Source organism: Theobroma cacao, chromosome 10 (genome assembly GCF_053813885.1).
Source record: "Theobroma cacao isolate CCN51 chromosome 10, ASM5381388v1, whole genome shotgun sequence".
Taxonomy (NCBI): Eukaryota; Viridiplantae; Streptophyta; class Magnoliopsida; order Malvales; family Malvaceae; genus Theobroma; species Theobroma cacao.
In genome coordinates this window covers 17850014-17857429 of record NC_142648.1, presented here as the reverse complement: position 1 = coordinate 17857429, position 7416 = coordinate 17850014, and the positions used below count along the sequence as shown (strand labels likewise).

At 33.7% G+C, this 7416-nt stretch overlaps 1 non-coding gene across 1 annotated transcript; it reads right to left on the bottom strand.

Moving 5' to 3' along the window:
- Window positions 1–6503: 6503 nt before the first annotated feature.
- Window positions 6504–6610, bottom strand: LOC148760394 (small nucleolar RNA R71). Its single transcript, XR_016023308.1, has one exon. It is a non-coding gene; the product is annotated as a small nucleolar RNA R71 (small nucleolar RNA).
- Between the last annotated feature and the right edge of the window lie 806 nt (window positions 6611–7416).

Here is a 7416-nt window from a genome sequence, read left to right as displayed (position 1 = left end):
GATTTAATAAGAACTAAAGTAAATGGCATTGTTTTTAAATAAGTGCATCATGTTTTCTAAACCATTCCTTGTCACTGCATGTTCCCTTTCTATGTTCACTCACTGAGTTTGTACTCGTGTTTTTAAAATTCATGTTTTAGGTTTCTCGAGTTAAAGGTGATTGGATCCTAAGATAAGGTGCTCCTCCCTATCCATTGCTCGGTAGGTTTACGATAACATTAAATGTTCGCAATCATGACCAGAGTCACTTCGCTGACAGTCAAGGCCTAATTATGTGTATATGAATACTTGAGGTGAAATACTAAGATTCATTTGTCAAGCTATATATGTATATTATGGTAGATGATGCCATTATGAATACATAATTGGGTTTTATGAATTGTTTTCAAAGGGACTATATTTGAACATTATGAATCTTGGATTTTAAAGGGATATGAATTACTGTATAAGATTATACAAAAAGGCTTGCTTGGGCTTAGTGGGCTGAGCCCATTGGGCCCATGCGCCGGTCATGGCCCAGAATATGGGCTGTGACAGATATAATGAAACCAATGTCTAACTTCATCTTGCATTTTACTAGACTAGACTGCTAAATACACCCAAGGGTTTGCAAAGTTGTTTGGCCCTAGAGCGTACTTTCTGTAGCAAGTAGATTATAAGGAATTTTGATGCTTTTTGTACTTGATGATAACTTAAGTGTTTATGTTAATATAACACAACACTTTTCTTGCTCATAATGTTTCTGCTCTTGTTTTGTTTTTGATTTGATGTGTCAAAATGGTTGGTAACAAGCCTTTTATATAGGCTTGCAAGTGTATCTTCTTCAAGGACACAACCCTTTTATTAAGGCACCATTTTGTCTAAAAGGCATCTTTACATTTTGCCAGACGCAACTTTTGGATAAAGGTATTGTTTCAATAATCATCTTATGAAAGGACAACTATTCATTTCGTAAAACATAATCTTTAAGTTATAATTGGAAACAATAACTTTTCAGATTTAAACTTTTGGGCTATGGTGTTTTTTCAATTTGTCTTATGACCTTTGGATGTCATTTTACCAAGAGACATAACCATTCACATGAAAACCTGCCTACAATCCAATAGTCACACTATGTCATTTTATGTGACCTAACCTTTAAGCTAAGATAGCTTTTCATTATGTGACGTAATCTTTGATTTTGAAAATACACCAACAATTTCCCACCATTTTCAAAATTTCCAGATACCAACAACTTTGGGAACCTTGTGCATAAATAAAGGTATCCCATAGATTTAAACCTTCAGTTAGTGAGTGTGGTTGGTTCTAGTCTGAATTAAGTGGTTGACCAAGCATTGGACCATCGATTCTTCATTTGACTAGTTGGGCCACTAAACACACACAAGCTTCCTTGCTCAATTTGTATCTAGTTTTGCCAACACGTTTTATGGCCTTGTGTTTTTGCATCCATTCATGAGTGCTGCTAGAGTCAAGTCTTTAGCTCCTAGAAGTGGCCACACTTTCACTCACATAGGTAGCTCCCATTGGAAGTACTCCGTAATTATAGTACTTCAACATATACATGTTATGGGTCTATTAAGAATTTTTGTTCAACCTTACTTTTCACATTACGAGAACCAAGCACTATACACCTTGGTATGGAAAATATAAATTAGTGCTTGCAATCATCCATGTGGTAGAATGGTCAATACCCAAGACTTGCAGGTTGGACACAAGCATTGAGGTGAGCTCCTACCATTGGAGATTTAATTGATAGGCTTGAGACCCATCCCTCTTAAGGTCTTTATTACCAAGTCCTTTTTAAGACCTTTAGTCAACGGATTCGCTAAATTTTCACAAGACCTCACATAACTTGTAGTGACTATACCATCACTAATTCTTTCCATTATCACATAAATTTTCACGCCTTTGATGCAGTTCTTCATTATCACAATGTATCAAGATTGGTGCCACTAGTTTAGGCCACAACAAAATTTCGTAGAGTAAATCTCTCAACCAATCCACTTCTTGGGTGGCAGATGCTAAAGCTATAAATTCAGCCGCCATAGTAGAGTTCGCTTAACAAGACAATTTCTTAGAACCCCAAGAAACAACACCCTCACCAATTGTAAAAATCCAACTAGTTGTAGAAGTATGATCCGTTCTATTTGAGTTCCATCTAGCATTTGTGTACCCTTCTAAAACTGAAGGAAACCCTGAATAACAAATGCCATAATTCTTTGTACTCTTTAATGTTGGTCCCAAATAAATGTGCTAGAAAGGGGTGAATAGCACTTTTTGGAATGGCACAAAAATTCTTTCCAAGTAAAGAGTTGATGAAATGAACTTTAAAATGGAAGTTTAAAGCTTCCTGGAGGAATGATTTAAGTGCTAAGAATAAGAAGAAAATAAAAGAAAGTAGACAAAAAACAATGATTTATAGTGGTTCGATCAAAGACCTACATCCACTACCTTGATTGTTCAACCAAGGATTTTCTAAACCAAATCACTAAAACCAGTGGAATTCCCAAGCTTCCACCAAGCTTTTAAAATGGCTTTTCATAGGCTCAGCCACAACCTTTAACAATGGTTTTTCACAGGATCAACCAAAACCCAAAATGGCTTTTCAAGGGCTCAACCACAACCTTTAACAATGGTTTTTCATCGGATCAACCAAAACCCAAAACTAACTTTTCTAATGCTAAGTTAGAACCTACCACAACAACCAAGCTAAACCAAGCTTGATCAACCCCTTAGAGTGCCTTGCACACTCTAAGTAATCAAGAAATGAAGAAAAGATGAAGTACAATTGATCACCTAGCTGATATAAGATGTACATGTTAGTATAAGCCCTTCAAGCCAATTTGTGGTTGTATAGGAACTGCAATTTTGAGATATTCATGTATGAGATTTTGTTATTCATAATAACATTAAGGTAGATCTTTATCCATAAGTTTGTAATTTAATTACTTTTTGCACTTAAGTAGATAAAGCCTATGGAACTATATATGCCTTGCAAAGGAATTGTATTGGGATACAATTATGAGATCCTTATGCATTAAAGCATTGTTCCTAAAAGTTCCTAATCATTGTATTATTGAGACAGGGCATCAATAATGCTCAAAGTTGGCACATGTTATGTTCTTTACTTGTGAAGTAAGTAATCGTTTTCATAGGTTGAAGTATAGAGATACTTGGAACTAGCATGTGGGTGCTTGCCATGGGATAGCGAGTTCACTGAACATGACCCGTCATGAGAAGTGCATTTAGTATTTCACTCAAGTGTCTATGAAATACTTCTCATGTGTTAGTTGTGTAACTACTCCCTAGACTTGAGACACCAGGTCATTTTGTATGTGGAGTACTATGCTTTGATTTCATCCTTATGAGTGCCTAATCAAGGATGCCAAAACAGGATGTTTTTTAGTATAGTATGAAACATATGAAGGCAAATTAACGGTCAAGATAGGAATCATCACCCCAAGTAATTCAAGGGGAAATATCTCATTAGTTCTTGGTTGATATTAGCTTAATCAAATCCTTGCTTAAGGTGATTAGGAGATTATGAAATGAGTTTTATAAGTCTCCAAAAAGATAATGATCTAACTGCAAGAACAGATATGGAGATCAATAAGAGTAGGCACTACACCAAGATTTTATCATCTTCGGGGATATATGGGGAGGGAATAAATCTGACTGAAAACTGTACACTGAAAGGTTGTCAAAGAATCCTTTGATTCTCCTAACAATTGGGTGGCCATGATGCATTGCTAGATGCCAATCATGGTTAATGGAATTGAATTAGTTAATTTAAAATTGAATATGATTCATTTAAATTAATTAATTGATAATATTATAATTCAATTCCATTACCAACATGTTAGGAACCTAATAGGTCACACACAAAGGTTGCAATTTGGATTAAACTGAGAGTGCGATGATTTAAGTTAGACTTAAATCAAATTCTCGGTTTTAACTACTAAGGACCTAATTAAAAGAGTTTAATTAGGTTTTGGTTAAATTTTATAATTGTTATAATATTAAGGACTTATTTTGCAAATTTCAATATGTTAAGCCTAGATATAAACATCACATTATAGTCACTCTTTTTTAAGGAGAAAAGAAAGGGGATTTTCTCTTGAGTGTTGCCACTCTTTAGAAGTTTATTTTCTTTTGAAAACTTCTCCTTTGATTCTTTGCTGGAAATCAAAAAGGAAAAGCAAACAAATCATTGTCCACTTGCTAGCACAAGCTCGTGGAATAAAGCTCTCTCCTTGAGAAGGATCTATTGCAATCGTATGTGCATCATTGGAGGCCAAGCGATTGAGTGGCTAAGATTCTTTCACACAAAAGGTGTTCAAGTTTTGTCACTGATAACTCTATGATATAGAGCTATTTGGAATTAATTTTGGTAATAATTTGGCTAGGTTTTTGTAGTAATGCATAGAAATTAGTAGGTTTTATTTAATTATTTTAAATTATTTATTTTAGGTGAGTCAATTTAATCTTGGTTAATTTTATTTTTAATTTGGTGTTAATGTAGTTCAAATAAGATTTATTTGTGCTTTTGTAGGTGTTCGAAAGAAGAATTTTAATGGAAGAAGGAGAGCAATTTTGAGGTGCAGGCTTCTAATACATATGTTTCTGTATTTTTACCATAAGTTTCTCTAAAGAGCTCCAAATGAAAAATTTATTAGACCATTACAAAGATAAGAAAACAATATACAACTTTTATGTTTATCACTTTACCCAGTTCGGCCTAAAATACGGTCAAAAATCTTGTCAAATTTGACATACTGCAGTAGTCCTAGAGCAATTGTGATTTCTGTTAATTAATTTGGCAAAGCTGCGACTTACATAGTTTGAAGAGAAAATCCCAGCTGAAATTGACTTTTTTCTTCACCCAACTTGGTCTAACTTCAAAGCCTATAAAAACAACCTGTCGGAGAACTTAACAGGGAAAAGAAGAAACACCAGATTGATATTTGAGAGTTAAGCCACAAAATCATTGAAGCTAAGAAGAATTTGTAGAATTCAAGGAGATTTTAAGATCAAGAATACAATTCTTAAGTTTTTTTATTTTTTCTTTTATTCTCTTATTTTCTTGGTTTTGTTTTAATGTTTATACTTTATTCGATGATAATGTGTGACTTGATGGGGAACTAAATTTTTAATCTAAGATTATGATTGAACTCAATATATAGTATAAATTATTTATCTCTCTTTTACTTATGTTTGATAGATTTAAGTTGTTTATTTTATTCTATTCTTAATGCTTCTAATTGCCTGATCACCAATTAGATTGAATTGGAAACCTAGGTTAAACCTTGATCAAGGAGATTTAGGTAGACCTTGAATAAAATAGCATATGATTGAATGCACTTAGTTGATTAGGTAGTTTGATTTCCATATAGGGTAGACATACACTTATAAGCCATACATAGCCAGAATTAGAGCACAAACTCAATGAATCTTTCTTCAATTTAATTTGCATAGACATATAGTAAATTAATTGGGAGAGATATTTTTATAAGAAACTCAACAAAGACTTATAAATAATTTAGGACTCTAGGTTAGCAATTTAATCCATTAAACCGAGTTAAGAGAAAGAGACAATAATCCAATAAAGTATTGAGGAAAATCATAATCTTAGGTTTGGTAGTCATTTACATTTAGAAAAGTAAAATTCGCTGATATATTAGTTTTAGTTATTAGTTTATTAATTTAAAATTTTCTTTTAATTTTATTTGTTTTGATAAAATTAAGGTGTGTTAATTTCAGTAGTTAACTATAAGGATTAATTCAATTCTCTGTGGGATTGACACTCTACTCATCTTTATATGATCTTTGCGATACGTACACTTGCATGAGTAGAAAATTCAACAACAAGTTTTTGGCACCATTGCTGGGGAATTGACTTTTAATTCTTTTTTGTTAATATTAATACCAAGCATTCTTAATTTTAATCTAGACTTTTCTTTTCTTTAATTTTATTTTCTTTTTTTGGGTGCTTTTGATCATTTTATGCGAAGAGCCCGAAATTTGGAAATTGTTCCTTTTGATCTAGAAATCAAAAAGACTTTTGAAGACTTTGGAAGAAAAATAAAAAAGTTTCTACTCCAAGTAAAACAATGGCTGATCAACAAGAGGAAGAGACCAAGCCTTTGAGGGATTATGCAGTCCCACAAGTACAAAATATCCACTCTAGTATCTGAAGGCCTCCTATTCAAGCCAACAATTTTGAAATTAAGCCATCAATTATTCAGATGATTCAGACTACTGTTCAGTTTAGGGGTTTGCCTAATGATGATCCGAATGCTCATATAATAAACTTTCTGGAAATCTGCGATACATTCAAGGCTAATGGTGTTATTGATGATGCCATAAGATTGAGGCTTTTCCCTTTTTCATTGAGAGATAAAGTAAAGAGTTGGTTAAATTCGCTTCTTGCTGGTTCCATTAATACTTGGGATCATTTGGCTTAAAAATTCTTAGCAAAATTCTTTCCACTTGCAAAGTAAGCAAAAATGCGGAATGATATTACTTCTTTCATGCAATTTGATTCTAAATCACTATATGAGGCTTGGGAAAGGTATAAGGATTTGATGAGAAGATGTCCTCACCATGGATTACCTAAGTGGCTGCAAGTTCAGACTTTTTATAATGGTTTACTGGGACCTTTTAGAACTACCATTGATGCTGCCACTAGGGGTGCACTTATGAGTAAATCCATTGATGAGGCTTATGATTTGATCGAAGAGATAGCTTCTAATAATTATCAATGGCCATCTGAAAGATTGGGTACAAGAAAAATTGCTGGAATTCATGAATTAGATGTGATAAACACTATCTCTACACAATTGGCCTCTCTCATAAAGAAAATAGATAAGCTGAGTGTTAATGTTGTTCAGAACTCCTTTATGACATGTGCATTTTGTGGGGAAGGACATTCCAATGACAATTGTTCCATCTATACTGAGTCTTGTCAATTTGTTGGAAATACGCAACAGAACAATCTCTATTCCAAGACTTATAATTCTGGTTGGAGGAATCATCCTAATTTTTCATGGAATAACAACCAAGAGTCCTAATCAACGACTAAGTCAAACTTTCCCCCTAGATTTCCATCTAGAGCCCTTATGCTAGAGAAAAAGCCTTCAATGGAGGATATGTTCATGCAATTCATGACAAAGACTGATGCATTCATAACAAAGACTGATGCATTTATGATAAGGACTGATGCCTCCATTCAAAATCAAACAACTTTAATTAGAAATCTTGAGATACAAGTAGGCCAACTTGCCAGTGCTTTAAACACTAGACCTCAAGGTACCTTACTAAGTGATACTAACCCAACCCAAGAAGAGAAGGTAAGGAACATTGCATGGCAATCACTCTCCGTAATGGAAAAGAGGTATGTAAAGAGGTAAGTAATCA